Source organism: Podarcis melisellensis (assembly GCF_964234715.1).
Source record: "Podarcis melisellensis genome assembly, chromosome: 4".
Taxonomy (NCBI): Eukaryota; Metazoa; Chordata; class Lepidosauria; order Squamata; family Lacertidae; genus Podarcis; species Podarcis melisellensis.
This window is the reverse complement of record NC_138531.1, coordinates 41,984,721-42,006,807: the sequence shown is the minus strand read 5'-3', so window position 1 is coordinate 42,006,807 and position 22,087 is coordinate 41,984,721. Positions and strand designations below refer to the sequence as shown.

Here is a 22,087-nt window from a genome sequence, read left to right as displayed (position 1 = left end):
CAGTCCCAGTCAGGATGGCCAATGGTCAGAGATAAGAGGACTTGTGGTCTAACTCATCTGGAAGGGATCAGGTTGAGGAAGCCTGGTCTAGACACATTTTGGGTGGCACTCGGGCTTTATAGGATCAGGACTCTGATCTGAACTTGCTCCTTTGATACCGGATTCACAGAATCCAGCAGCAACAACAAAGTATAATTTAATTGTAAACTCGCTGGCATATTTAACTTGCAATCAAGCCTCTGTAAGTTTTTTCGAAGCACAAGGATATATCATTAAACTTTGATTTCCTCGAGAGAACTGAAAGTTACAAAAAGCAAAAGGAATAATATTTAATATGGAAACCAAGGCACAGATCCAGCAACAAACAAAAGTCTTAAGCAACCTTTAAGCCCCATGGAAATATTTCCAAGACCTTTACACCAAGAAGGATGAGTCTTAAAACCCCAAGCATAGCTGTCATTTTTCTTTTTCAGCTGCAGTGTAGCCTTTGGATAGCTGAACAATTATTTACAGTCATCTCTCAGGAATTTCAAAAACAATTTTAGAAATACCTGCTACTCTTCCAATGATCTCAATTCAGGGAGTAGTGCTGTTTTCTCTCTGTGGGTAATGAAACTTTAATGATATTTCCCAGCAGGGGCCTAGTTGAATCATGCAAAGAAGGGGAGAGGGATTCCCAACAGAAAGCTCTGAAATTAGAAAACTTTCAACACATTCTTGGTTCTATCATCTTTGTTAGCTACAAACCAATTTGTTTTAGCCAATTTTTAATCAATTTCCCCTTTGATTAGTTAATTTTAAACTTTTCTAACTTTTCTTTTTATATATATCACTCTATATATTCAGGGACACGGGTGGCACTGTGGGTTAAACCACAGAGCCTAGGACTTGCTGATCAGAAGGTCGGCAGTTCGAATCACCGCAACGGCGTGAACTCCTGTTGCTCGGTCCCTGCTCCTGCCAACCTAGCAGTTTGAAAGCACATCAAAGTGCAAGTAGATAAATAGGTACCACTCCGGCGGAAAGGTAAACGGCGTTTCCGTGCACTGCTCTGGTTCGCCAGAAGCGGCTTAGTCATGCTGGCCACATGACCCGGAAGCTGTATGCTGGCCCCCTCAGCCAATAAAGCAAGATGAGCACCGCAACCCCAGAGTCGGTCATGACTGGACCTAATGGTCCTTTTTACTATATCCTCAGTGCTCACCTCTTCCTCCTGGTGCCATCACTGCCCTTTCACATGCCCTCTCTGCTCAGTGGGGAGAAGAAGGGGAGCAGGTTGTTGCTCCTTCTTCAATAAGGACTCGCTTGGAGGAGACAATGTAAGAGGCTGTGACAGCAAGGAGGATGACTAGTTCAGGGCCTCTAGTAACATGTGGTCTACAGAGGTGCCCAGTAATGCCAACACTGACACTGTCTCTGAGTAGATTCTTAGCAGGGGTGTGCATCAGATTTGGACAAATCCCGAATCCAAGGTTGAGTGTCTTGGAGGAATTTGGGGCCTGTCCAAGGTGAAGCAAGATTGTTACAAAACTGCATGAATCGAAGCAGCGATCCCTGAAGCACTTAGTGGTGCCTCAGTGATCCAGACAATTTTAAAAATGCTGCAGATGAGTGTCTGCTAAAAGTGAAACTATGTCTCTAAGCTTATAGTATAAGGAAAATGCCATGGTGTTGAGGAAGAGCAGGGGGAGAGGGAGCCGCTTTGCAAAATTGAAACTTAGCTCCTTAGTTTAAGGAAAAGGCCGGGATCAGGAGGAGGAGCTCCCTACCTTGTAATCAGAAGGAATTGTTTTTAGCAGGGCTCTTCAATCCCATTGCTTGGGGAGAGGGAACAACTTTGCAAGAGTGAAATTTACATATCTAAACTCAAGGAAGATGCCAGGATGGAGATGGCAGATGGCAGAGGGGAAGCTCCATGATAATGGGTCATTCCACTTTATAACCAGAGGGGATGATTTTGCCTGTAAAGTGAATCCCTTTTAGTTCTTTGCATGGGAGCTTTTACTGCTGCCACGCAACCCTGCTAAACAGCTGTTTGGAGAGAAGATTTATTGCAGAGGGCTCCCCACTTAAGTGCATTTTGTTTATGCCAACAGGGGACCGGAACATTGCCCCTGTGAAAGTGGGGAGTAGCCTGTAGTCAAAACCAAATCTTGTGGTTGGTGCATACTTCCAGTCCTTAGTATACTTCCCCTGCCGTCACAGCACTTTCCACTCCATCCACCCCTTCTTATCTGCTGCCTTTGTGCTTTCTGCTGCAACCCTTTCCCCCTGTAGGTTTTGTGGCAAAGCTTTCCTTGCAGCAAGATAAAAAACGCTCTGGGCCTTGCCACTGAAGTAAAAAGCTTAACTGTAAAGAAAAAAACTGGGTACCAATTTCCACAAACAGAGAGCTTACATGGCTAGGTGTATCCGGGTTAGCTGAATTAAAAATCAAAATCAAAACCACTGCTTCTCACTCGCCCACTTTCAGTATTTAGGAACTTAAAGTCTGTGCACAGAGTGTTGGCTGAAACAGCTTTGGTTTGTACATTCAACTTGCTTTGGTGCACTGCAGATCAGTTAACTCTCCCCCTCTTTTCTGTATATGTTGGAGCAATGCCTATGCAGTACCTGATGTCTGCATATAGCACACAGCAGGGAATACCGTCAGAGCAGTTGCTACATGGAGATCAACACTGAGAGCCAGAAGGGAAATTTATTAGGGCAGGTAAGCCTCAGTTTCCTCCCCTGCCCCACCTCATCCATTTTGTAGGAAGAAACGTCCATCAGGCTTCACCACCAACCATATTCATCTGGCATTTCCTGCTCCATGGGTCTATACAGAAATAATCTGGCTGCTGCCACTATGTTCAAGACTTGGAACACATAGGCAAATGCAAGGAACTTTTCCGCACTGTGGATTAGGCGAAAAGCCAGAAAACAAACAGACATCATAGCACAGAGTAATGGCAGGTATTCTTAGAATATTTTGCTCTATGCCTTTTAGTGAAAATACTTCGAAATCTCTCCATCCTCTAGTAGTGGTTAGGAGACCACCAGAATGTTTAAACAGCAGCAACAATGACAACAAGATACACTAAGACGTGTCTTTCAAAGCAGTCCGTACATTTTAACTCTCCCAAAGCAGTTATCAGATAAAGCAGCTTGCATATCAATGGAGTGATTAAATATTTCCAATATTTCAGTATTATATTCATCTTGATATCAGTCCTTTCCATCGGTGGCAGGTGGTGGGGTAGGAGAGTGGTGGACCTCTGCCTGTGCATTTGCGCAGTATTGACCCACCTGTCTCCTTGTCTCTCCTACTCTCCCTCCCGGTAAGCAGCAGCTATCCTACTGCTGGGAAAGTGCACTGCAATGAGTCCTATGCTGATTTGCTCCTGCATGGCTAGCAGGGCGAACAGAGGGCTAATGCCCATCATTTTTGCACTGTGTTCTTGTACTGGTGTATTGAGCTAGGGATGAGGAAGCAGTATTTTCTGCTACTATTTTTCTGTTGCTATTTAATACTTTGGAGATGCCCTTACGTAGATGCACAAATGGTACCATAACCATACCTCTCTTCCTTATAGGAGAGGCAGAGCAGTTCTGAGTCCTATTGTGTCCAAAGGGACAGATTCCTGTGCCCTGAGCATTCCATGCTTTGTCAAAGTAGCCACAAGGCCAGAAGGCCCAGAATCTCAAACATTTCCACAGCTGTTAATTCCACTCACCGCAGGGATCTTCGGACCATTCTTTTTCACTGCAGTCACCTTCTCATCTCAAGCTTCATTGGTCCCTATCTGTGGCTAGAAGAGAGAAAGTATAAAGAAAGGTCAGGGGTTAAAAAAAAAGGCAAATCCTTATTTGTCAGAAGAACACATGATCGTTGGGGGCTTCTTGATTGTGCTCTGCTCACTTTCATGAGCTTCTCAAGAGCAAATTTAAGGGAAGGGAGAAGAACTTTGTTTATGATTGGATACAAAGTGCTGTTGATTTACCTGAGCCATTGCTAAGGTTAGAAACAATTACAATTTTATTAGCACCATTAGTTCCTTCTGGGGGATTCTCCAAAGTGCCTTTGGCTAAATGGCCCCTGCCACAAATGTTTACATTGTCACTTTTCCATCAAGTTCTCAATCATGAGAAGTTACTGCAGAAAGAAATCAATGGCTGGAGTTGCAGCTGCCAGCTACAGAGCTTTGTACAATGCAAAATACTTGGCCTAAGCATGGGGGGTGGGGTGGGGCAAAGCTTGTTGTAGAGAAGGTTCAAAATGGAGATGGGGAACCTATGCCTTCCACTTGCTGGACTACATCTAATGCCACCCCTGTCAAATGACTATTAGCCATGTAGGCCGAGTTTGAGGAGAATTGAGAGGAGTCACACAAATCTATTACGATATTCATTTCCACTGTCATGTGACATTTTCCATTCTGCTGTGTTACATTTTGTGTCCATTGATGCAGAAATACATGTATTTTTAATGTATTTTTACATAGCACAAAATAGGCACCTATATCTCAACCATCCACAGATATTTACAAATCAATTACCTTCCCTGCATGTTCTCTTTCAAAGTTAAGGACTTTCCAGAGGGGTAGCCCTGTTAGTCCTTTGAGGCAAAAACAATAAAGACCCTTAAAGACAAAGTTAATGAAGTGGCTAATGCCCTATTACCAAACTATCTATGGCTGGATGTCTACCTGTTCATGTCTACTCAGAAATAAGTTCCCTTGAACACAGTCTTTCTTCCAGGTAAGCAAAGCTGGGTGTCATGAACTAGCAGGACAACAGGAAGAGGATCACAACAAGGGGTGTAGCCAGGACTGGGGCCCCCGGGGTGAGCAGGGGAGAGGGAAGGAAGTACTCACAGGATGACAGGATGATGAAGGGATGGGGGACAGTGCACAGGACATGGAGCAGCATGACCCATCACCAGAGCCATAGGGGCCCCTGTCTCCACAGCAGGCTCTGAGGCATAGGGAGCAGCAGGAGGGGTACTCTAGGAGGCTGAGGGTCCACAGCCCAGCTCCCAATCTGGCCAGGTGGGGCTTGCTAGCTCTGGGAGAATGAGTGTGATTCCTCAGCTGGAGTAGGCTTGGAACAGGTGAGGGTCACCTGCCTCATCAAGCCCAGATGCTGCAATCAGCAGGCAAAAGGGAAGCAGAGCTGAGGTGCTGTGTCTGTTCTACTGCCTTTGTTGATGGGTCTTGATTTGGATACTGCTGGATCTCTATGGGGCTGTGCTTTGGATTTGACTCTGGACTGTATCCCAACTGCTGGACTTCAGACTTGGCTACTTGGATTGATCCTGGACTGTGTTTCCAGACCCTTGGATTTGGCATACTGACTTGCTGCCAGGTAGGCCCCAGGTTCAGGACATTAGGACTGCAGCAACTCTCACAACCTTGCTTTCACAGTTCAGTATAAACTTCTCATTCTAGCTCATTTCCTGAGGCATCTGGGAGGGACAGTCAAGAAAACTTCAGAGAGGAAAGGAAAAGCATTTTAAATTTAATTTTGCTTTTAAAATGAAGATTTTGGGTGATGAAAAATGGGCAGTTGAAGTGGGTTCTTCCCACTGTAAGATGCTAAGACTTTAACTGAAGAGCAGTGATAAAATCCTAACTGCACTTACCTGGGAGTAAACCTCAAGGAATTCAACGGGATTTACTTCTGAGTAGATATAAGAAGTGAACGCTTAGTGCTTATAGGATTCCTTTGGCAACAAGCAACACTTCAGAAATAGGAAAAGCAAATAGCCAGCTGCATATGTCAATGAATAGGTAAATAACATATATTACAAAACAATTTATATCTTTTTGTATAATGTGTGCATGTTAAAAAAATTGTAGAGAATTAAGGTGAATGGCTTTCACAGCAAGGGTAGGGGTCAAATGGGTAGACGGAAGGAAATTGGTTTGAGTCCATTTTTAATGGATTCCTTTGATGTTCCCCTTCCCTCATGTCTTACGATGGGTGGACACAAACAGTGGTACTTATTTCACCTTTGTTATTATATACTCTGGTTCAGCACTGCATGGGGTAAGTTTGGTATCAATTAACTACTTGCATAAGGATTCCTGTAGCCATTTCATTGATTGTAGTTGCTCTTCATCAAAATGGCAAAGTAGCTGTGACTAACTCTGTGATAAGTTTATCATACCGAAGTTTTTCTGCACAGTCATGTACCCAGATAACTGTGTGGTGAAACCATGTGCTTCCTTCTTTGGTGAGCCAGCTTTAATCTCTACTTTCAGGTTGTGGTTTGACTGTGTTTAACAATGCAATTTTAAAAGTGTTTTTGAATAACACTTTTTTTCTGAAATACAACTATGAAATTGCCACCAAAGAATAAGATTTCCTCAGGTTTTAGATTTTGAGGCGTGAAGGGTAGTATTCAGCTACTGAATTTTTCATGGTATTACTATGCTTGAGAGTTGTTTTCCAAGATACAGCACCATTTTGCACTTAGTGATTGCAAATTCCTGTAGGCTGGATGGAGCAGATGGACTGGAAAGCACATCTTAATTTGTATGATTGTATTGCATTTAATGCAGAAAGCCAGTGTACTTGCCGTTGGCAGTTTAGTATTTACCATATTTGGGCTGGGGAACCTTTTGACCTCCAGATGTTAAGCTACAACTCCCATCACCCTGATCATTGGTGAGGGTGGCTGGCGTTGATGGGAAATGGAGTCCAACAACCTCAGGCGGCCCAGAGGTTCCCAAAATGGAAAGCCTAAAATTGATGAATGATTTCTGGCAAAGATGTTTTGTTATCACAGGATATCCTAGGAGACAGAAACTGATCTTTGAATAAAATAATTAATGATTATGCTCATCATCATTAAAACACAACTTTTCTGTCTGGGTAGTACATATGCATATGAATATATTATTGAAAAGAAATTAATAAAGGGAGGAGGCAGGAGAAAATATAAGCTTAATGTAATTAAAAATAGCCTCAAAGTTCAACTCGAGGGTATTATTTAACCAGGGAAGCTGTTTCTCAGAAGGACTTTAACTGCCCTGGCTTTTTGATCTTCATGCAGAATTAACTACGACTCATCAAAATTTCATGGCCTATAAACTACACCACTTCATCTTTGTACCACCCAGATGAAATACCAAAGTGTGACCATGGCATTTAGCAATACAGTGGTCCCTCTGGTTATGAACTTAATTTGTTCCAAAGGTCTGTTCTTAACCTGAAACCGTTCTTAACCTGAGGTACCACTTTAGCTAATGGGGGCCTGCCGCTGCACTACTTCCAGGTTTGCAGAGTCTGTAACCCGAGGTGTTTGTAACCCAAGGTACCACTGTAAACTACTGGCGGGTGGGGGGGGGGGGTAGAAATTTGTGATGGGTGTATGTAGGGAAAGGCTATAGTGCAGAGGAGAAAGTAATTATGCCTAACATGTAAGATGGAATTAACAGTCTAAGGAATTGGAGAAAGGTCTGACAAGTAATTAAAGGAAGAAATATCTTTTCATAAATTATATGGGGTAATAAATGAATTCACTGATCAAGGCCTTATAGTCACAATGCACTATAATCCTGTACATGGATATTATAGTAGTGGGGCCCAGTATGGAGCTACATCTAAAAGTTCATACCCCTCAACTGCCCTGTTTAAATTGGGACATCCTGTTTTTGGGCTCTGAACTCTCATGCAGGTCATGGGACTGCTATGTGCACAGAGAAGGCTCCTTCAGATTATTTCCCCATCATATGGGGGGGGGGGGGCAGAGCCAGAAGGGAATCTAAACAGTGGGGCTGATGCCAACAAATGGAATTACATGACAACTGAGCACCTGAAATGGGCTCCTGTCATGGTTGGAACTAGGTCAGAAGATCTTCAAAATGCTTTCCAACCTCACCACTCTTTCCCCTGTTCCGCAAGCCCAAGCTGAATATGTATCAAATGTGTCTCTTTACAGAGCTGCCATGTTTATTTATGTACTTGTTAAACCAAAAGATTCAGCTACTGATGCTGATAAATGTAATCTCTAACCATCTTCAAAGGACCAGCCCAAGCTGTAAAAAATCATGGATGACATGCTAGCTTGCTTAAGCCCAGATGAATGAGAGATTTTGTACAAGGTGCTTTGCGATGAATTTTTCATGTTCAACAGCTAGTCTCTTGAGCTGGAGTTCTAGCTGTCAAATCAACCACTGGCATTCCATCTATGCCACTTAATAACCTGGAAGGGGACAGTAGCGGCATATTCAGCACAGAACCCATTGAAGTACAAATTACAAATCCACGGCATTGTGTGGCATTTAGAACATTTGTGTATGTAAGTCACACATAATCCATGATCAGTCTGAAAATAGTAAATGAGCTTGTCTCTCCGGTTGAAAAAGAATAGGGTATGGACTACCATAGCAAATTAGCAACTTGAAAACGGATGTATGTCCTCTGAGCGCTGAAAGCTTTGAACTGGAACAGTTGAATATTACACCCCACTCTCCGGAGATTTAAAAGCAATTGCAGTACAAGAATAGCTGCTTATTAAGAAAGCTTTTAAAAAATGATGTTAATGGTCTATACTCCTGGGCTAAAACAATTACCAAGCTGTGATCTAACTAATAGCTTTTTATTAATTAAGATCCTTGAGCAGAATTTGCATGAATAACGTCCTTCCTATCTTGCTAAACAAAAAGTTATAGGAGACGGTGCTTTCTAATCAGATGAAAAATAAGTTTGCCTAGGTTCCTAAGAGTGCATTCAGAATATCTGCCTACACAGAACACTTGAACTCTGAATACGTAGAAATAAACCTAAAATTAGACAGAACATAAAATAATAAACACATCAAATGGCATTTCATTTGGCTCACATGCACCTCTCCAAGTCAAGTGCTGTTTTATTTACAAACTAGGCAACAATATTAAGATGGTAGCTGAATGATAAATGGATCCGAGGAATCACTTTATATTTTGAGAGTAATTACCTACTTACTCCCATGTGCCTACAAGTAAAGCAACTTTGAAGTCCATTTGTCAGGTAGCTAGCAAATGTACTCGCAGCCTAGCAAAGGGCTGTGTGACAGCGTCCCGATGATCATTCAGCAAGTTTTGTTTCTCTTTTTTTCTTAGAAAAAGAATCGGAAGAGAGCACACACACTGCCCCCCATGTCTTAAGTAGTGGGAGATTCAATTGCTTCAACCTAGAACTCAATCTGTGTATCACTGAAACTTGAACTCATTCATTAAATTGCTTGTGGAAGTCTTTGCACTGAAATGTGTTTGAAGAGACTGTGGCCACACTGAGAATTGGGCATGCTCAGAAGAGTCTGCAGATTTGGGGCAATGACAACTTGGAATTGTTGATGAAGCGTGACACCTTGAATTGTTGACGAAATCTTGCAGTCAACACCTGCAAACCGAATCTGCGCAATTTATATCCCCTATTTTGTGAAATGGTAACAGCCTAGTTTAAAAATAAGAATTTATTGACCAAATTGTATAAAGTCACACCACCAATCAATTCAATGAAAGCTGAAGGCAAGGTTAAAAAAAATTCAGCATTAGTTGATGCATTTTTATATTCACTAAAATGTTTTAGTTAGTTAATTAAGCCAAAGCAATCACAAAAAGATGGACTAACATGTATGCCATTCTCTTATCCCTAAGAGATTCTGGAACTTTCTGAGGAAATGGTCTGGTGAAAGCCTAAGAACAAATTATATGTGGACAAGGTGCTTGGATAGGTCAGGTCGACCACTTGTGTTCTGGATACTTGTTCCCCTTGGCTGATAAAAACCAGCAGGCAGGGGAGAGTTGGCTGGGCCAGGGAGGTGATTTATGCCTCTTTGCCATATGAGGTTATCCCTGCCTGCTTGAATGAGGTTGGGTAAGGTCTGTCTATCCAGCTATCTTTAACTGTTGACTTTTCAAATAAATATTTTCATATAATGAATGTTTACCATATTTGGGAAGTCTTGAATACTTTTAAAAAATTGATATGTGAATATAAGATCTCAATATGACGATGTATGTCTGTGTTTGGACTGGCACAACCAAATTCGTTCATAAAAAATGGATAAATGCAATTTGAAAAGCCTTCTGTTGTCATGTTGAATTTTGATCTAGCACTTGCTATCCAGGAGCTCTGGCTTTCTGTAATGCAAAGCATTTACCAAGCCAATTAATATTAGAAAACTCTGGCAAAGTTTCCAGTCAAGGTACTGCAGCAGCATTTGCTTCTTTCGGTTATTTTTAAATTATATATCAGTGAAATTAAATGCATTTCTAAACCCATTACTTGCAGTAATTAATGAATCATGAACTCCTTGAATATGGAATTTTTCTCTAGTGTATTTATCAAAGGACTGCTTCAAACATAAAATATCTGACCCACCCTTCTCAGATCAATATATTTCAGTTGGCTAGGACTGAATGGATATTTCTCTTTAACACACACGCACACACGAAGCTGGACAATGATACTGTGTTGTTGTGCCTCTTTAAAGCGGGTAACACTCAAGTGGAAAATCTTGGAGGGAATAAGTTGGAGCAAGTTTTAGCATTTGCTACATGAAGAAAAGTATTATGGGCAGATCAATTCAGTGGGAGTGCTGCTTTTATACTAAAGTTTGATTTAAAATGGCAATTTAAGTGAGCAATAGTTTGGAGCAGTAATGTTCACATTCATATGATCTACAGGGGAAAATTGGTTCTGGCAGGGTGAGCACCTTATTTCAGTTTCCAAAAGCAATCCGGTGCTAAAGTGGGGTGAAATACTATTAGCCTGAAACTTGAAATATACCCATCATATGCATGATATTGCAGTGTGTGTAGAATGGCTAATCCAGGGCACCATGTTCTGTTCACTATGATACTTGTGTGCAAATTGACTCCCTCTTGCAATGACTGGGAGAGAGCTCCTATGCCTCACAAGAGCTTATCTACAGACTAAAACGGCAGTCAGCAACCTTTTTCAGCCGAGGGCCCGTCCACCGTCCCTCAGACCATGTGGTGGGCTGGACTATATTTTGAAATAAAATATGAACGAATTCCTATGTCCCACAAATAACCCAGAGGTGCATTTTAAATAAAAGGGCACATTCTACTCATGTAAAAATACACTGATTCCCGGACCGTCTGCGGGCTGGATTGAGAGGGCGATTGGGCCGCATCCGACCCCTGGGCCTCAGGTTGCCTACCTCTGGACTAAAATGCCCAGGAAATTTCCCATGGTGGCCTTAACACAGCATAAGTGGACAAGACTGGTGCTGTCTCTTCCCAGGCTGCATCCTTGAAACACACACATACACCAGCCACAGTCATGGGTTGGTATTTTTTTTTTTTAAATCTATCCTCACACCTCTATAGGAGGCTGAAGGTGGCTGTAATGGCCATGGAACAGTTCTAAGGGCATTGTGCTGAACTAGAAAGGGACTCTTTGTATTGCTGCTGATATTTGCTGGGTATAATGATTCTGGAAATGCCTTTTAATTCTCCCCAGTAATCTAGTTCAGAGTTATGATTGCAATTTGGAACCAATGATTCTCTAAAGAATCTTAGCTCTTTGTAATTGGACTGATGATTTAGTTCAGTTCCAGCGATTCTGGCAAGACTCTCATTTCAAAGTGTGGTTCCAAGGCATGAGAGCATGGACAACGAAGACTTGCCTGTAATTTTTATATAGACAGACTCTCACAATTAATCCCTGTCACATAAAGGCATAATATAGCTTATATGTGAGAAAGTGAGTCTTGCTTTTATTGTTTGGCAGAAGAGAAAAGGTTTATACTGAAATATAAAAGGGTCATTCAGCTCTTCATCTTTTTTAAAAAAATAGTTTTCAGTTTTGTTTGTTTTTAGTATAAAATGTAAACTGTTGCTTCAGATGTTAGGAGGCTAGTATCCAGTGCTTTGAGTTAAGAGTTCAAATCCAACCTTGAAGACTGTTGAAGTAGATCAGGTACCCCCAACCTTTGGCCCTCCAGATGTTTTGGACTACAATTCCCATCATCACTGACCACTGGTCCTGTTAGCTAGGGATCATGGGAGTTGTAGGCCAAAACATTTGGAGGGCCACAGGTTGGGGATGCTTGAAGTACGTAGATGGACTACTAGATCAAAGGGATCTGAGTTCAAATCCTTTCTCATTGGGTGTTTTTGGGCAAAGCACCATCCCTCCCCACAGTCTAAGTTATGTTGCAGCTTGCTGCGAGTGCAAGGTGTGACTACCTTATGCACTTTGGGAGGAAGAGTGTGTTGTATGTGAGATAAATATATAACAGTCCAGCACAGAAGCAACAGTTAGATGTTACATCCTCTGATATCACAGGAGAAAATGAACCCCTGTGTGTGTGTGTGTGTGTGTGTGTGTGTAGCATTTATATATACGCATATAATAAAACCAACTACACAAAATCCATTAAACAACATAAAAGGTGATCTTGCTATGCCTACAGGCAGACTTATTCCCATTTTGGCTCTGCTTTCTTTTTTATAAAACGATTTTTATTAATTTTACATATAATCACAATACGTAACATTGCATCCTCTTATTAACTGTCTTGGCTCAACCAAGCCTAAACGACTTCCCTCCCTCCCGCCTAATGGTTTACAAAATTAAATTTTGCATTTTTGCATTTCACTTCCTTTCCTATCCTTGTTATATCATTACTTAAGATCTTATATTACTCAACCTGAATAGGTAACTAATTCATTTTGCAAATCTTCAGATAACCCCACTAATGATGTTAATCGCTTACAGTTGTCTTTCAAATATAATATAAATTGGTTCCAGTCTTTTTGGAATACTTGATCTCGCTGGTTCCGGATTCTTCCCGTCAGTTTTGCCAGTTCTGCAAAGTCCATCATTTTCATCTGCCATTTTGGCTCTGCTTTCATGGCTATCTGGCCAGCAAATTTGAATTTGTTTGAAATTGCCGAGAAGATCAGGACTCCTCAGAGTTGTGGATCCAACTCCCATTGGCCCTGGTCAGCATAGCTAATGGTCAGGGATGCTGATAATTTTAGTTCTTAACATCTGGAGGGAACCCTGTCCTATCACCTTTAGCTTGAATGTTACACAGCTCAAACTACATGTTATGCTGCACACACTCCCTATCCCTTAAGTCTTCTATTTGAAACACCACCTGCAAGAGCCCCTGATCAAATAACGTCAATGAAAATTGTTTGCCTCTGAAGCTATTTGCTCCAGGAAGGAAGCAGTTTTGGGTTGCAGTAGCTGCTACCCACCCCCCTGCTCCCAGTTCAAATACCAGCCAGCTTTAATGGTGAAGTGATTTTTCATCAGGATCATGGCATGCAAGCAAATGCTAGAGAAACTCCTCCCGGGTATGCCACAGTCCCAATCCTCTTTAGGCCCTGTTGCTGCTATAAGTAAGTAGAAACCAGCCAGAAAAGAAAAAAAGAAATGCTAATGTAATGTGAGGTTTGACCGTGAGAGTGCTGCTGCACACGGAAGACTTGAATATATTACCTGATTGTCACAGCAATCTTCGTGGGCCAATTGTAGTCTCAAATGAAGTCGGGTACTTTGCCACTGATTTTACCAAGTCAGATGAGCTTCTTCCTGCATAGCATCCTGTGGCTTAACAAAAATGCCTTCATGGGATGTTAATGCTTTCACTGATTAGGTCACAGTAGTTAGAATAACAGATTGGAATGGGAACATTTTCAGAAGGCTATGGGCAATGTAATGTTTTCCATTACAGGCAAAGCACGACTCATCTGTTTGTCTTTTAAAGCCCCTTGCCGAGATCCAAATGTTGCTGCTACAGTTCAGCCCTCCTTCTGTGTGAGCTCCAGAGGGAAAGCACCTCTTCTGAATACTATTTTGCTTGTCTGAAAAATCCTGCAGATTTAATTGACTGCATTCAAATTCGATTGACAAATGCGCAGGTATCACACTGTCTTTGCCCCCCCCCAACATGCACCACAAACAGTCCCAAAATGTAAGAAGTCTCTTTTTGGATCAGACAAAAAGGCCTGTCCAGTCTATCATTATTTCAATGGCTAGTCTGATATCTCCTTCACATCTTGCTTGGGAAGCCCATAAATATGGCACGATGCAACTGGCTACTTCTTCTTGCAAGTCCCAGCAAGCCAGTAGTATCTTAATTTGTAGCTCCTACATTTATGAAATGTAAAACGTTTTGAAGACACATGCTCATCCACTGGTTCAACTGTGTTTCCTGGTGGCTAACTCTCGGATAGCTTGTTGACAATGTAGTGCCACAGGGATATGATCCCGAACAGGCTGGTGGATCAAAGTCATTGGCTGCAATCTACATCAAACTCGGCACCAGATTTAGGGAAGGTGGTTCCCTCACACAGGGTGCTAAGCTAAGAGGGCACAAAATTGAGAAGATCCATAACTGAGATCTAAATTTTTGCCATATTATTAAAGATTACCAGACTCCACCGCTGATCAAACTCAAGTTTGGATAGTGGCAAGTTACTCGTTGACATCACTGGTACATCATCTCATTTCACCGATAACGAGGGCTGCCATACGTCCAGGATTTCAAAGGCAGAAGTGACGTTCAGTGAGAATTTCCAGAAGGAAAGAGAGCTCGACAATTTTGGCGTGTCTGGGTTTTTACTGGCAACCCTACCCATAACACACATCTCACCCCAGCACTGTGTTTGGGAGGGTATACAAAGTGCTTTTCCTCCCTACAGGAGTGCTGAAGTGGGAGACACTTTTCCTACTCCTGCTGCTGTAATGGGGATGAAAGGAAAATGTATTCAAAGATCTTTGTCTTTGAAGAGCATCACTGCTCCCTCTAGTACAGCACCATTGCCAGAAGGCCTCGAAAAAGAGGTGCTGCTCCTTCCTGTTTCCTCCATCTTCTAATAATGGTGCCTTGCCAGGCAAAGAGGGGTACTTTTCAAAGGTAAAAAGACCAAAAGTGGATGATAGGCCACCAAAAGCTGCAGGCCACAGAGTTGCTCCCTTCCTTAAATGTTTGTGTTATCATTACCTCTACTATCTCCACCCAGGTCACAAGCACCAGAGATGAGTGCAACATTTCCCAACCCCTTGAATGAAGGAATATATGTGAGAGAGGTTGCAGCAGAGCACAGCGACCCATATGGATTTAGCAAGAAAAGAAATCCAGGAATGAAATATTTCTACTGAGTATAAGCATTGCAACATTGCTTATTCATGCTCAGTCCTCAGTTTTGTTTTTTTAAAAAGGGTGGCTTCACAGCTTACCAAAGAAAGATCATGTGTGGATGAGCCAAGTTATAAACATATATATATATATATTGGGGGGAGCCTGATTTTCTTTTAGAAAACAATTTCCTAAACATTGACTGCAATGGTTATAGAAAATTGTGCATTTGCAGCATTTGTGGTTTCAGTAAAATTGGATGAATGCTGTTTCAGGAGTGGCTGGCTTTATTTAGGTTTGCAAACAAAACAGCTGCTGCAAGTCCAGACCCATAATCTTTCCAGCCTATTGCTCAGGAACCCTTAGACAATATCCAAGGCCATGTGGGAGTCATACATTCACGAGCAGCTCCCACACAGCTATGAGACTGATTAAATGACCCAGTGCCATGGGCCTGAGCCAGTCGTGTGGGTTTTCCCCAAGCTTTGTACCAAACTCTACTTCTTGTAACCCTCCCTCCCTCCCTTTCTTTGATTTAATATAGCAACCTGCTCCTGGTTCTGTATGGAGTAAAATTGATCCATATAATGTGAGTTTCATGGGTAAATTATTAATTATCACGATGTAAATTTTGAGTTGGCCTTTGGCTATTTTCTCTAAATATGCTCCGTGCTTGCATACAAGGTTGAATAAACCTGCACGGCTCTCTCCAGCTGTCTTGGCAAAAGTATTACCTGTGGAAGCCAATGAACCATTTATTATACATTACTCTTACTGTGCCCACAGTGAGACCTCTTAAAATGTAGCTGAGGAGAGATTAAGAATATACTTATTAAATTACACCGCTGTGGTATTATTATACTGTAAATGAAATTATATTGTGCTAAATGATGTGGGCTGTTTGTTTTTTTGAAAATGGGTAATCTAAAAATAAAAAGACGGCAGGAGGCCAGCCGTTTTCATTCTGTCGCTTGCTTAAAACTGGAAGGAGTTGATGCCGTTCTTGACGATCTGCTTTGAGTTTTATTCTCGTCTTGTGCTTCAGGAATATGGTCAGAAGAGCTCTTCTGCATCAGAAGCAGCTCTGGTCTGTGTTTTATGGTAGCCATCCAGGTTCATTAGTAGTGGTGGATGGTGGGGTGGGGTGAAGAAGTCATTGCCAGACTTCCTTGCCGATGAGTTGCTGCTTCTTACTGGGCACAAGAGGGTTAGGGTTTGCATCACTGCCATCTCACCCATCCCAGCATGCAGCAGTGACTTGTTGCTACTGTTCAGTGATGTAGTGGAGGGGAACATAAAGGTACCATTAGGTCCAGTCGAGACTGACTCTGGGGTTGCGGTGCTCATCTCACTTTATTGGCCGAGGAAGCCAGCGTACAGCTTCCAGGTCATGTGGCCAGCACGACTAAGCCACTTCTGGTGAACCAGAGCAGCGCACGGAAATGCCGTTTACCTTCCCGCTGAAGCGGTACCTATTTATCTACTTGCACTTTGATTTGCTTTTGAACTGCTAGGTTGGCAGGAGCAGGGACCGAGAAACGGGAGCTCACACCGTCACAGGGATTCGAACCGCCAACCTTGTGATTGGCAAGTCCTAGGCTCTGTGGTTTAACCCACAGTGCCACCCCTTGGAGGGGAACATAATTTAGTCAAAAGATCAATTACTTCAGATCTGAGGTATTTCAGAACGCTTTGGCGAATAGCATCTGGCCCTGGTTACTTTTTTTTTTACTTGAATCAAAAAGTTCCAAAACTTCTTTTGTCACCTCTGCACAATTTAGCTTTGCAAAAGTATGTCACCATTGTTGTATTTGAATAAAAATAAGCATTCTAAAAATTGACAATTACAGGTAATCAATTTTCTGCCCCCTTTAAACCCCAGTAGTTGCAGAACCTTTGCCATATGTAGTTTTTCACATTGTCATGCACACTTCCGTCTGTGTCCCTTGCGTGTGTTTCCCATTTATTTGCCACCTCCACCTAGGCGCTCATTGCTAATTAATTCCAGACTGTCATGCAGAATTACATCCTCAGCATATCCATAAGAAATCTTAATGAGGACGCAGGTAGTAAATTACTAAGAAGCATTTTGTCTAATAAACCCATTCCCTCCCAAGAAGGCAGATATGTTGTAGGGATGTGTTTGTTTGTGTGTATATATATATATATATATATATATATATATATATATATATATATATATAAAATCAGGGTACACCAAATCCAATCCACTGCTATGCTGGAAGGATGCTACCAGTGCAAGAGGCAAAAAGCAGGATTTTGGTGTAGTGGTAGTTCTGTATAAGAGGTCAGCCCCATCACTGGTGATGGTTTAAGGAAATAGATGGTCAGAGCTCTTTTTTTTCTAGAAAGAGGTGCCAGAACTCACCTCCCTTGTTCTCTTATAATGGCAATGCTACCCACCTGAGAGGTGTCGGAACTGAGTTCTGGCAAGTTCTGGCTGGAAAAAAGCCTGGGGGTGGTACAAATAAAAGGACACCCATTTGAGTCAATCAGTCTCAAGCTAACTGCCTCCCAACCTCCCTGCCATATCATAGGGTAGGAGTCCAACTAACTGAAGAACTCATGATGCTCAGCATGAGAAGCCGTTAAGAGCCAACAAGGGAACACCAATGCCATATAAACAAGCTGTGCATCATTCCTGTGTATCTGTAGTCTTTGAAACGCATTCTAAAGGAGCAACATAGAAAAATCAGGCAATTGCAACAAAACTGAATATGCTCTTTGTACACTAGGGAAATCCCATCTCTAGAATTTTGCTTTGCGGCTGGTTTTAGTGCAGCACTGTCTAAGCTACGGTGTAACTGCGGCTGGCGTACTTGGGCCACAGATCTGCCAAGCCCTACAGTTGCTCCAATTTCCTATTTGACACGAAATGGTTTGATGTAAATGATATGATGACAGAAGAGAAGAAAGAAGTGGAAAGGAAGAGAATTTTAAAATGAATAGCCAAAGACATAAAGAGAAATGGCAAGGCCTTCATGAGCTATCCCAGGGAATGAGAGAAGAATTTTAAGAAGATACCCAGTCCACTAACTAGACTGGGGGAAGACAGTGGATCAGGAGTGACAAAAACCGGGGGGGGGGGGGGAAATGCCAATAAATTATGTATCACTATTGACCTCATTAGCTGAATAATTCATTTGTTGAACAACACCAAACTAAGCTGCAGCTGAAGGAAAATTCAGCAAATAAAAATAGAATCTGTGATGGAACAAGATCAAGTCAAAATCTGACTCCACTAGGGATGTGGGATAATGAGAAGCTGCCTAATTCAGACTATACTTGAACCAGTAAACGAACCAAAACAAATTAGCCTTCAAAATTCTCACTTCTCTGAATTTTGCAATGTGGTTCTGAGGTCAAACTGTGTGTGATTAGGGATGACAGTGTAAAGATGAATACATTAGCATAAATTAGCAACATACAAGCATAAATTCCTGCTTGCAAAAAATGTGTACATTAGTCAATATTGTATACAAAAATGTGTTTCAATTCACACTAAAATGCTGATGAATTTTCATGAATTTAAATGAATTCCTGCAGAAACATGGAGAATTACATTTATGTTTGAAAAAACAAAAAAACAAAAAAATTACAATATGTCCATCCCTAGTCTCCTTTAATCAAAACTTTCTTAGAACTAAGTTTGAGATCCACATGCATTAGTCTGTAGTGTTAGTATTGCATCATTCCTGTGTATTTGTGGCCTTTGAATCACACTCTAAAGGAGGATTAGACAACTGCAGCAAAACTGAACATGTTCTTTCAATTTAGAGGTTAATGGGGGGAAGGTTGATCCTAGAACTATGCTTTATGGATAAGAGTAGTACAGCACTGTCCAAGATTGAAAGGTCAGAAAAAGAGGGCGCCTGACACAAATTGCATGACGTGGCCACATCTAGAAGGGATGCCCCCAAAGTGTCCTGAAAACATTCAAGTATGAGCTGGTAACAAAAATATATAATCCATTTTCAGACATGTAAGAAGAATGTGTGATTCCAAAATGGACCCACCTGAATCAGTCCTAAAGAATTATGACCTGCAGTAACTCCTAGACCGCTTCAGAATATACAGCATTATTTTATGAGGTGATTCATTTCATATATATATATATATGTAGCCTTTAAAAGTTGCCCACCTTGTCACCCCCTGACTGAAGTGGCTAGTGCTACAGCTTTGTATTGGTGCTTTAAAATATATATAAATATAAAACGAGATGCTGATAAGCATCTGTTGATAAGAACATAAGAGCCTGCTGAATCAGCTTCCTGTTCTTATAGTGCTCAGAACCATCACCACCATTACAAAGGGATTCCATATTCCTAAGGACCTATTTATGGATTTCCCTCATCCTCTAATGCTATTGTTCCCTTTATTAACTCAGCCATTCATCGCATCCCATAGGAAGAAATCACTTTGTGGCAATGTGGAGAAATGTGGCCAGTGTGGGGAAATTTCAGCAAAGCTCCCCTGCAGGAGGTTTGGCACAACCTCACCTTTCCACCAAAGCTTACTGAAGACACACAGAAAGTCTTCTCCCAGCTCAAACAAACTCTTATGAGGGTATACAATCTTTGTATAACCTGGTCCAAAGTAAAATAGAGCTCTGTAAGTCATAACATGTCCCCCACCTTCCACTTTAAACTGGGGTAGGCACACATTTAAAGACAAGGGTCTGTCCTGGTCACATCTAATTTGGCTCTGGAATGATTGAATTGTCACCCTCTACTGAGGCCTAGATGGGGCTGTGAATGCTCACCCCCTTGACCAATTAGACACCCTTTCTTTAGGCCCCTTCTGCTGGAATAGGGCGGTGGCTGATGCACAGGCTTTCCTGTTTGTCCAGAAGGGAGGATTCTCCACTTAAGTCGTCAGCGGAAACTTGAGATGCAGGTAGAATATACTGAGTGGCTTACCTGCAAAGGAGGCAAAGCACATCCAGAGAAAACTCAGGGGTCAAGACCTCTCTTATGAAGCTCATGCATGCCCACCCTAATCCTGAGGTATGGCTGGGCACTGATTTAATCCAGAGCTCTTCCATTATTAATAACTTTGAAGAGATGCTTCTAAAACTAAACAGAACCCCAAATCAGCCTTTAAATCTGACTGCTCTGCTCTTACATTACAGCAGAGACAGAGACCTTGTTTAAGCAGTAGATCTCTTAGTCATGGGATTGTTGCAAAACTTGCACGCTGCCAATTGGCGAATTGCAATTTTGTAGCTTTTGGGCAAAGATTTGTCCTTTGAGCTCTGACGAAGTGCATTTTGAATGCCTGCTTGTGTCTCGTTTCACAAACTGCGCCTGCTTGGTTGTCTCCTTGAATGGCAGGCTTTGAGAGATTAGTCTTGCTTCTTTCCTGTTTTGCTACGATTCATCACTTGCAAATCTGCTGCTACCGAAATTAAGGATTGGCAGGCAACCCTGCGGAACTGTTTGTGCTATGCTTTATTTACCAAGAACAAATAATCTCTGCAAGATACCAGCTTCTCTGGGCTTCTTATGGAAAACATATCCTAAAAATAGAGTTGATTACTTACAAATGGACAAATTTGCCAACTCTGCCTCTTTGGGTGCAGAGGATCCCAGCAACTGCTTTTGGTTCCAGAATGGGGATGGAATAGCCTGTTGTAGCAAATGACTAACTGCTCTGTGGCACTTAAAGGGTAAGAAATGTATTGCGGCATAAGCTTTCTGGAATAAAGCCCACTTTTATTCATTTATTTAATTCCATCTCTGAATCACTTCTCATAAAACATCTCAGATTCATGAAATGTTACGCATCTGCCAGCTGAGGCTAGCACTTGATGCACACAATGGAAGGGAGATCTGATTTCAAGCCCCACAAAAGCTTTAGCCACATCCAGAATTGTTTGTTCTTAAGGTGCCATAGGACTCTTGGGCTTGTTTGTGTTTTGGTTCTTTGATACAAGCCTTTGAACACCTTTCTAAACAATGCTACTGACATTTGCAGTAAGAACAGTAGATGTACAAGCAATGGAGGTATCAGAGGAACATGGTGGTGATGAGAGAGCCAAAGACTAAAGTTAATTGCTATGTCTCCTGAAATAGCCATGATGTCACCTCAACCATGATCTGCTGCTCAGTGGCCACTGCAGGCTGGAAACATGCTATGCTATTTGTACTCGGGCTGTAGCTGCCACTGGACCTTAGAAATGTCACGCCAAAGGCCTATCTAGTGCAGCATTCGGTTTCCACAATGGGCACTGCACCTTTTGTTAACCCAGAAGGGTTGACCCAGAGACTCATCATGGTCTTCAAGAATGCTCATCATGGGGGCCTTCTCTAGGGCTGCCATGCGTTCGGGTTTATCGCTCAGAAAATGGTGTCCAGGTGGATTTTTGCTGAATTGGTAAAATGTCTGGGGAAACCCGGACATATGGCAAGTTGGGCTATTTTAATTTTTAAAAATTCTTTTAAAATAAAGGAAAAGCTCCAAAATGAAGGGAATGTGCACGAAAATGAAGGGAATGTGCACGATGATGAGGAGATGATGAATTTTAGTGTTTTGTTGGAAGCCGCCCAGAGTGGCTGGGGAAACCCAGCCAGATGGGCGGGGTATAAATAATAAGTTATGATGATGGTGATGATGAGAAGACACCTTAGGAGAGCCACTTGGTGCTCTAGTTGCAGCCAGTTGATGGGCTGGTGCTGTAGCACACATGGGAGGGTTTGATCCAAGAACACCTCTGCTAATGGAGCAGGACAGCCTTTGATCCCATGGATGTCCCCACTAAGGGATGAAGAGGGGAGGCAATGTTTTCTAGTCCCGTGCCCCTGATAATCAGTCCTGGACAGTTTGTAGGATCTTCCATAATATGGAGGAAGATGCACGTAGGGAGATGTCCACAGGTTGAAGGGGGAATCAGCACTAGTAACCTTCCCTTCTCTTCTGTCCTGTGGATCACCAGCCCTTCTATGACTGCAGTGGCAACAGCTGGATTCCACC

The 22,087-nt window shown here is 42.1% G+C and overlaps 1 long non-coding RNA gene across 2 annotated transcripts in view; it reads right to left on the bottom strand.

Moving 5' to 3' along the window:
- The window catches only part of LOC309368877, a 112,669-nt gene that overhangs the window by 70,637 nt on the left and 19,945 nt on the right, over window positions 1-22,087 (bottom strand). For both annotated transcript variants that reach the window (XR_014167940.1, XR_014167941.1), the window contains exon 2: window positions 3,717-3,791. This is a non-coding gene — a long non-coding RNA (uncharacterized lncRNA). The remainder of the gene's footprint in view (window positions 1-3,716; window positions 3,792-22,087) is intronic.